This window comes from Pristiophorus japonicus, unplaced genomic scaffold (assembly GCF_044704955.1).
Source record: "Pristiophorus japonicus isolate sPriJap1 unplaced genomic scaffold, sPriJap1.hap1 HAP1_SCAFFOLD_219, whole genome shotgun sequence".
NCBI lineage: Eukaryota > Metazoa > Chordata > Chondrichthyes > Pristiophoridae > Pristiophorus > Pristiophorus japonicus.
Window position 1 is genome coordinate 224,973 of NW_027251897.1, and position 10,338 is coordinate 235,310.

A 10,338-nucleotide genomic window follows, 5' to 3' on the forward strand; every position below is an offset into this window, starting at 1 on the left:
ATCCCTTTAGACAGTTGCCGGTGATTCGCGGTTTCGGGGTTCGCTGCACTTGGCCTTCTCGGCGAGCCGTACCCCGGACAGAGGAGAGGACTTCGGACTGCGTAGTCTTCGGTTGAGGTGCGTCCGTTGATGCGCTAAGTTGCGTTTTGGATGTATGGGGTAAGTACGCACTTTCTTTGGTTCGGAATAGTTTTAGTTAGTCCCTTTTGGTAATTTCTCCCCCGTTGGGTCGTTCAGAAGTAGATTGTAGAGTGATTGTCAATTTGGTTGCTGACAACCTTCCGTTTCGTGGGCCTCGTGCTCGGTCAGTTCTTGATGAGTTCTGGTAGTTTCCTTCACTGTTCCATTTCTTCACTGTAGAGGAAGCAGGCTGCTTGTGTCTGTGTCTGTGTTCCAGTCTATGTCCTTGTTCGAGTCAGTGCGAGTTCCAGTCTGTGTTCTGTTAGTTTTTCCTTGTAAAACTGGGGGATCGATATATCCCCCAAAAAAGGCTTTGTTATCCTCCATCAAATCTCTTGGGCTCTGTTTAAACTGTTCTGTCCATTGATTTTCAAATGCCTCCTTTGTCGGCAGTAACTCGATTAGGGTGTGAGAATGTGCTATCACTGGTTTTGCATTGTTTGAGAATTGTCCAGTTTCCTGACCATGATTTCCATTGTGCTTGATTAGGTAATTCGATTATCTCTTTGGGGGTGAATAGTTCCCCCCAGACAGTCTGGGATCCTTAATACATGAATTTGCTTCACAGAGTTTAGCCCCACCTTCTGTACTCGGTAACTCTTTTTCACAGCCAAAATGTTGTAGAATCTTAAAATTGATCTGCTCCTTTCCATAGATGTTTAGGGGATCTCAGGCTTCTGAAATTTAGGTCCATTTTGAATTCTCTTTCCTATGAGTCCAAACACTGTGGGGGGGGGGGGGGGGTCTCGATGAATGCATTCCCTTTTATCCCCTGCAGGCGTCGTCTGCCCCTTTAAACTCATTTTAAAAGCCCAGAAAGGGATTCTTCTCCTCTGCAGGGGAAAGGTAACAGGCATCTTTGCGAGATATTGATAAATTCTACATTCCCCCCCTGTGATACCATGTCATTTATGGTATCATCTTACAGGTGAGCAAAGTTCCTGGCTCCCAAGAAATAACCTTCCCTGTAAATTAACTAAACTAATACCAAAATATGCATTACACTTATGCAACATCACCACAGATACACACTTTTCCCTTTACAGGTACAAACTTTTTACGTTTACACCCTCCCAGCTTAGAGGGGGTTCCATCCCTACAATTGCATTTCAGCACAGTTACATTTCATTTCAATTACATTATATTCACCAGCATGTAGTCAACGTACAACCACATTACAGAAGGAAGAACATAGATTAAAATTAAACAACATCAATTGGTCTCCTGAGGTTTGTCCATCACCTGGTAATGTCTGGATCCTGCCCTTGAGAACTGCTCTCAGGCTGGCTGACACACAAGACAAACTCAAAACAATCACCTAAACATTACTGCAACATTACCCTCAATTCTAAACTAAACCTTAAAATGTAAAATGGTGCAGTCAGCTACCTTAGACTAAAAATTAGAGCTATGTACAGCCGCCACCCGTCTCAGGGTGGCCTGGTTAGTCCCTGTCAGGCCCATGCCTGGTGCGGTCTGATAGCCGCCTGGATGCTAGGGTTTCCCCGCAGCCGGTGAGCTGGAGACCCTTGTCTCTGGGACAGCTCGATGCTACTGCTCCTGTGAGACCCTCACCGCTAGAGGCGGCTGGCTGGGGGTCCCTACTCTGAGTGGCCTCTGTACTTCTGACCTTCGGCCTTTCCTGTCAGGCTGCCCTTCTCCTAGGGTAGAATCGCTGAGGCTCAGATGCCGGTGACCACGGTATCTTTGGCCGTGGTTTACGGAGGGTCCTTCTCAGGGCTTGGGTTACTGGGGGTGCGTCCGAATCCCAAACGATGGGTGGGATAGCCCCTCCAGTACTGCAATTCACCGTTCCTATAGGCACGGTTTCTGAGCCTGCCACATTCCCTGTGGGCCCTCCACCGTCGGGGGCGGCCAACGGAGGAACCCTGTCCTGAGGACAGTTCACCCCTCCCGGCTGCCCTCTGTGCTTGGCTGACCCTGGGTTGTACAGCTTGCACTGGTTGATGTGGAACAACTTAGTACAGCGGGGCAACTTTATGGCATAGACCATCGGGCTTGCCTTGTCGACAATGCTGTATGGCCCCATATATAATGCTTCACAAACCCCGACCCGAGCATGGTTCCTCACCATGACCTGGCCTCCTATCTCCCATTCGTGGTGTTTGCTGGGTTCTAGCAGCAATCGGTTACTCTGATGCTGTCTGCCCATGTTACTAGCAGCCTGCCAGTGAATCTGTTTGAGGTGTTCAAACAGGTTCCTGACAAACCAGTCCCAGTTCACCTCTCTGAGCTGACCTTCTGTGAGCACCGGGGCTAGGACATGGGTGGGGCTCCGCATGATCCGGCCAGTCATGAGCTCGCATGGGGAATACCCGGTGCTCTTTGACTTGCTGGCTCGGATCCCCATTAGGACCAACGGTAAGTCCTCCACCCACTTTTGGGGTGAGTCTCCTGTCTCCTTCCGCAGCCTTTCTTTAATGGTGTAGTTTAAAAGCTCCACATTACCCGATGACTGTAGATTGTGGGCAATGTGCCATTTCCCCTCAATGCCGAGCACGTTAAGGGTTGCCTGCAATAACTGCCCGGTGAAATGGCTCCCCTGGTCCGACTCCACATATTGTGGGAGTCCCCACCGGGAGAACACTTCCCTCACTAGAATCTTAGCTGACCCTATTGCGGTGGTTGTTCGGCAGTTGAAGGCTTCAATCCATTTTGAGAACACGTCCACCAGGACTAGGCAGTATTTGTAACCTCCCTGGGCGGTGGGTAGGGGCCCGATGTAGTCAATTTGGATTGACTGCCATGGTCCCTCTATCCTCCTGACGTGTCCTAGGGACACCTTCCTTTTCTGGGGGTCAGGGTTGTTCGCAGACACACCAAGCAGTTCGCACAGAACCCACGGACATCCTCCCTGAGACCCGGCCACCATCCTGCCTGTTCCACCCGTTGCCAGGTGGTCTCAGGCCTGGGGTGTCCCGCTCCTGGACCCTCAGGGGCCAGTTTTAGGAATTCCCTCTGGTGCTGCTGTGGCACGACCCATTGTCCCTCTTTAAACAGCAGGCCTTCCTTAACGGTAATGGCTGCTGTGCCGTACGGACCTTCTGCTCTCTCTCCTCTAGCTAGCGCGTTCAGGACAGCTTTCAGGACCGGGTCCTGTGCCTGAACTGTTTTTAAGTCCGGGGCCAAAGCTATCACTGTACTCTCTGCTGCCCTGTTCTTATTCTTGACCGCTGCTATGCGGCCGGTGTCATAGGGGTCCCAGAACTTTACCGTGCGGGCACCTTCTTTGGCCAGTTTGTCAGCCTGTTGGTTTCCCTCTGCACGGGGTTCGGTTTTAGAATGGTCCTTCACATTATGTATGTAGACCTTTCCTTCTTCCCCCACAACTGTCAATATTTTCTCCAGCAGGGGCTTGATTGCCAGGGGTCTCCCGTCAGCGGACATGTATCCGCGACGTGACCAGATAGCCAGGTACTCCGTACACGAATTGCAGGTGAACATACTGTCCGAGCAAATCGTGTACGGGGAAGGGAATTCCTCGGGGTGGGACACCACGTACATTACGGCGGACAGTTCAGCATGCTGGGCGCTCATGATGCTGCGGAGCTTGATTACCCAGGCAATACCTGACCTTGGGTCATAGGCTCCGCACTCAGTGAGTCGTTTGCCAGAAGATACCATGCTGGACCCGTCCACGTAGATGTCCCGGTCTGTAGGGTGAAAACCCGCCCGAAGGCCAATGTTTACTTCCCATACCCCTTCTACGGAGCACCTGTGGGCTTTCCCTGGGTAGATTAGGTTGGCTGCGAGCCTTGGCTCATGGTGGCCTTCTACTCTGAGGTCCATCTGGGAGAGGAGCAGGGTCCAGCGAGCAATGCGGGCACTGCTCACCGTCCCGTCCTTAATCCTCCCATCTAGGAGCATCTGAATAGGTGTGTGGTGGGTTAGGAGTGTTAGAGGAGACCCTCCCGTGAAGATCAAGGATCTTTTCACTGCCCAATGTGTGGCGAGGAGGTGTCTCTCACAGTTGGAGTACCCCTTCTCCACATCTGTGAGGATCCTGGAGGAGTAAACCACCGGTCTCAGCTGGCCGTGCCGCTCTTGAAGCAGCACTGAGCTCAAACTGTCCCCGCTGGCTGCCACCTCCAGGAAAAACTCCTTTCCTACATCTATCGCTCCTAAGGCTGGTGCGGACTGCAAGTCCTTCTTGAGCTGATTAAATGCTGCCTCGCAAACCCTCATCCCATTCCCACTCTACCCCCTTGTGTAGGAGCCTGAGCAGAGGGGCTGCGGTGGCTGCATAATCCTCAATGAAGTCTCTGCAGTGCCCAGTGAGCCCTAGAAAGGATCTTACCCCTGTCACTGTGTTGTTGGCTGGTAACTCCTGTACTGCCTCCCTTCTAGCCTTGTCTATGGCCCTTTCCCCAGCGCGCACAGTCAGCCCCAGGAATTTGACTTCCTTCTGGCCGATCTGTGCCTTATTCGGGTTTACTTTCAACCCTTCTTCTTTTAGCAGCTCCAGCAGCTCAGCTAGCAGTGGGCCATGCTCCTCCCCCTGATCGGTGAACAGGAGCAGGTCATCCACATACTGCACCAACTGCTGGGGTCTGCTAAAGCCCTTTAAACAGTTCGCCATACATTGGTGAAAAATGCTGGGCTGTTGTGGAAGCCTTGGCGAAGACAGTTCCACGTGTATTGTTGGCCCTTAAAGGTAAAGGCGAACTTGTACTGGTCCTCCCGATTTAAAAGAATGGACCAGAACCCATTTGAAATGTCCAACACCGTGAAAGTGGTCGCGGATGCTGGAATACTCCCTCTGAGGTCCGCGACGGCTGCTACAGTGTGTGCACAGGCAGGGATATTCTTATTTATTACTCGATAGTCCACGGTGGCCCTCCATGAGTTGGCCCATTTCTTAACCGGCCACAGTGGAGAGTTCACATGGGTTGCTATCGGTCTTAACACCTCTTGCTCTACCAGTGATCCCAGCGCCGTTGTCAGGACTATCTCTGCCTCCCTGGGGAAGTTATATGGCTTTTGTGGTTGGGTCATGGGGTCCCCTTCTATACTAACTTCCACCCCCATTACCCTGCCACAGTCATGTTTGTGGATGGCGAATGCTGCAAGGTGTGCCCGTACATATGCCTGGTACTCCACTGGGGTGTTACTGACCAGTAATTCCAAGTCATAACCCTCCTTTGGCTTCACGGTACACAACGTTCCCTTGGCCTCTTTTTCTGGGATCACCGCCACCTCACCTTCCCTGTCTGTCTCTATGGCTCCCCATCGACAGTGGTTCCTCAGATCCAAAAGGATCTAGTGGCTAATGATAAAATCAGCCCCCAGGATACATTTTCCCTCCTGCTCCCATTACATCAGGACACACTTCCATTTGGTTTTGAGTGTCCCTAACTGAATGGTGAGCGGGATGGGAAACGAACCAGTTTGCTCATTGCCTGTGAACCCCATTAGACTGTACGGGACCCCATTCGATAGAGGTGAGGTAGCCGGGTTATCTGCTTGTACAAGGGTGCAGGAAGCACCAGTATCTAGCAGGTAGGTTCCGTTCACTTTCTCCACCTCCATTGTAACGCACGGTCTCTTCCAGGCATCGTACTCCAGGGAACACAGGCTGCGCTGGCTCTAGTCATACACATGGGTGGGTTGGAGCAGAGGGATTTACCGTACCGGCTACTGTACCGGTTGCGGTAGCTACTGCTCCCAGTCCATTTACAAGTGTCTGTAGGGTGGCTACGAGTGTCTCATATGAGTCGGGTGTTCCTGCCCCTGCCTTACGGGCTGGGGCTGAAGTGGCCTTTCCCTTAGTCTCTTTCCATGGGTTCCTACAGTTCTTCCTCCAGTGCCCACTTTTCCCACACCCAAAACATTCACCCCATTTGTGGGGAGGGTTCCCACCTTCCTGATGCCACTCTCTCTTGCCTTGGCTGGGTTTAATCTGATGGACCTTCCCGTTCCGGTAAGCCAGGGTCAACTGTCTGACCACTGTCTCCTCGGTGGTTCTGGGATCTCTTGGATTGAACCAGAGCTGGGCTTTTGCCTTTACTCCAGGTAAGCTGTTTGCCACCAGGCTGCGGAGCCAGTGAGCCAACTCGTTCGGGGCCAGGTGGGCCCGGTCAAGAACCCCACTACAGGCCCTTTCGTAGACCGGCCACAACCTGTCGGCGAAAGCCTGTGGAGTCTCCCCATGGAGCTGTACTGTCTTCTCCACTCGGGAGAAAGGACTCCTGTCGTTCATACCCATGGCCTCTAGAACCTCCTCCTTAACCGTAGCGTACGTGTTTCGACCCTTTCTGCTGTCTGCAGAGAGGGAATGGCACAGCTCGGTGTCTAGTGAGAGGAGCAACAGCTTAGCCTGCTCTGAATCATTGCACCCGTTAATATCCCCTGTGTGTTCCACTTCCAGGAAGTGTACCGAGGGATTCCCCTGTTGGGTGAGCTTACTTAGGTGGCCTATCATAGCCCTCAGTTTTTGGGTGTCATGGGGGCTATGAAATTGCTTACTAGGGGTCCTGCTGCCCCATTTGCACCAGGTGGGCCAAACGTCTGCTGCCGGACCGAATGCATTGGCTCTGGTTCCAGCCCTCCTTGTATTGGCTAGCCTGCTTCCCCCTGCTACCAAACCGATTTAAAACTCGGGGCCGCCGGTGTTGGTAGTTCGCAATCGTTACCTGCCCTGCACTCTGGTTGACACCCCCGCTGCTCTGGGCTGTTCCCAGCAGCTGCAGGCGGTGACTGCGTGGTTTCTCCTTGCTCTACCAGGTATTCCTGGGCTAAACCCGGGTTTATCAGGCACACCATGCCTTTAGCCCGGGATAGAGCAAGGTTCAAGCCTTGGATCAGCTGCTGGCGGGGGCCATGGTCACCAGCCTCAAATTCCCTGGTACTGGCTACCTTATAGGCTACCTGAATGTCTTTCACCCTCTCCCCATAATCTTTAACTTGCTTGGCGAGGCAGGAATTATATTCCCGCAATGCAAGTTCGCTATTCTTGGCTTCAATAATCTGACACTGTAAAAGGTCCAGTTGGGTTTTGTGCCTTTCTTTAGTGAGCTCTCTACTTTACTTTCACTGTCCCACCTCAGTCCGCAGCCTTTCCCCGACTGTGTCCCTTGCACTGGATCTCTCTTCTGCCTGCCTCAATACTCCCTTTAATTTCTCATTCTCCTCATCGAGAAGCCGGATCTGTCGCTGAAGGCAAATTAGCCAAATGGCCTTCCCTATTGACATTTTATGGTCCTTGCTCTCGGTCCATTGAGCTGCAGCATCTTCTGGACGCTCAGCATACAATAGATCGAGTCCCCACTCCTTCGCCACATTTACCCTCTTAAACACATACGAGGAAATCCTCTCTTCCTTTTTGCTTCTTTTCATGAAACCACTCTCTCTCTTATCACGTCCCTTGCCCCAGAGGCCCTTGGTGGTCACCATTATGTAAGGGGTGGTTTTCGGAGGGTCAGCTTTCCCTTCTGCCCTTAAATGAATCGCTCCCACACCCTTGGTTCTAGACACTTGAATTATAAAGGGGCTGTGACAGACTTGGGCAAACAATCGGTTTCAAGATAGGAAGCAGGTATGGCTTTATTGTGTTTAAAAGGAAGTAAAAGGCACATCTTTAATAACACACACAGAATAGTAATAGCAATAGACACTAAGGGGTACAACACGTTGAATAAATTGTCAACATACAGCCTATGGGGAAAAGAATACAGCTTAAACTCTAAATTAGGTAAAGAGGAGAATGCAGATACATTTACACGAGTTATCCTAGCCTCCCCCGCTCTCAATTTCCCTGACTAACTAAGTTATAGCTCTGGGGGTTCAGGAGCTATGCTCACCAATCGCTTTTGACAGTTGCCGGTGAATCGCGGTTTCGGGGTTCACTGCACTTGGCCTTCTAGGCGAGCCGTATCCCGGACGGAGGAGAGGACTACGGACTGCGTAGTCTTCAGTTGGGGTGATGCAGTAAGTTGAGTTTTGGATGTATGGAGTAAGTACCCACTTTCTTTGGTTAGGAATAGTTTTAGTTAGTCCTTTTTGGTAATTTCTCACCCGTTGGTCGTTCAGAAGTAGATTGTAGAATGGAAATAAATGTCGATTCTTCGGTTTTTGCTGAGTTGGTTTCGGTTGGTCGTTTCGCTGGTTGTGGTGGCCCGGATTGTCAATTTGGTTGCTGACACCCTTCCGTTTCGTGGGCCTCATGCTGTTTGCATGCTCGGTCGGTCCTTGATGATTTCTTGCAGTTTTCTCCACAACTCCATTTCTTCACTCCCCACCTCCGGCTGCTTGTGTTCTTTTCCTTGTAAAACTGGGAATAGATATATCCCAAAAAGGCTTCCTTATCTCCCACCAAATCTGGCCCAGCTCTTTGTTTCAAGGGAGCTGCTCATTAGTTTTGAGCTCTCTTCTTTTTCAGAATTTGTCGGGCTTGTTCAGCAGTAATTTGATTGAGTTGTGTCATTTAGATAATGGTTGGTAATTTGGTTATCTATTAGCGGGTGAATTGGTGTTGCATAGTTCCCCCAGACAGTCTGGGATCCTTAATACACGAATTTGCTTCACAGAGGTTAGCCCCATGTCATGTATTCGGTAACTCTTTTTTCGCAGCCAAAATGTTGTAGAATCTTAAAATTGATATGCTGCTTCCCAGAGATGTTTAGGGGATCTCAGGCTTCTGTAATTTAGGTACAAATTAAATTCTCTTTCTTATGAGTTAAAACACTGTGGGGGCTCCATGAATGCATCCCCTTTTATCCCCTGCAGGCCTCGTCTTCCTCTTTAAACTCATTTGTGTCCCGAAGTTTGTCCTTCCATTTTAAAAGTTCAGAAAGGGATTCTTCTCCTCTGCAGGGGAACAGGTACAAGGAATCTTTGCGAAATATTGGTAAATTCTACATCTCCAAAGCAAGTAAAGCAGTATTAATATGGAAACCAAAACTGCACGCAGTATTCCAGGTCTTGCCTTACCAATCTCCGTTATAACTGCAACAAGACTTCTCTGCTTTTCTACTCCATCCCCTTTGCAATAAAGGCCAAGATTCCATTGGCCTTCTGATCAATTGCTGTACCTTCATACTAACCTTTTGTGTTTCATGCACAAGTACCCGCAGGTCCCGCTGTTACTGCAGCACTGTGCAATTTTTCTCCATTTAAATAATAACTTGTCTTTGATTTTTTCTGCCAAAGTGCATAACCTTGCACTTTCCAACATTATACTCCATCTTCCAAATTTTTGCCCACTCACTTAGCCTGGCTATGTTGTTTTGCAGATTTGTTGTGTCCTCCTCACACATTGCTTTTCCTCCAATCTTTGACTACGTTACACTCGGTCCCTTCTTCCAAGTCGTTTATATAGATTATAAATAGTTGGGGTCCCAACACTGATCCATGCAGCACCCCACTAGTTACTGTTTACCAACCAGAGAATGAACCATTTATCCCGACTTTCTGTTTTCTGTTTGTTAGCCAATCCTCTATCCATGCTAATATATTACCCCCAACCCCGTGAAATTTTATCTTGTGCAGTAATCTTTTATGTGGCACCTTGTCAAAATGCCTTCTGGAAGTCCAAATACACCACATCCCCTGGTTCCCCTTTATCCACCCTGTTCATTACATCCTCAAAGAATTCCAGCAAATTTGTCAAACATGACTTCCCTTTCATAAATCCATGCAGACTCTGCCTGACTGAATTATTTTTTTCCAAAAGTGGGAGGAGCAGTGACCGGAGGAGGTGTGAGCAGCGGCCTATAAAGGCCCAGCGGGAGTCCGGGGATCGGCGGCAGTCGGAGGAGCAGCGGCTGGAGGAGCAGCGAGCAGCGAGCTACAACTGGTGCAGGGTCAAAAGTAAGAAAGAAGTCACAAGTAATCAAAGGGTGACGTCACAGCCAAGAGGGTAAGTGATTGGCTGGTTGAGTGGTGAGTAGTTTTCTGTTTCTTTGTCTTTCTTCTTGTTCTTAGCAGCAAGAAACCTTTGGCATGTTGCCAAATTAAGTAATCTAATGGTTAAGTCATGGCAGGAGAGCTCGGACACATGTCATGCTCCTCCTGTGCTATGTGGGAAGTCAGGGGCGCTTCCAGTGTTCCTGATGACTACATGTGCAGGAAGTGTATCCAGCTGCAGCACCTAACAGGCCGCATTGCGGCACTGGAGCTGCGCATGGTGTCACTCTGGAG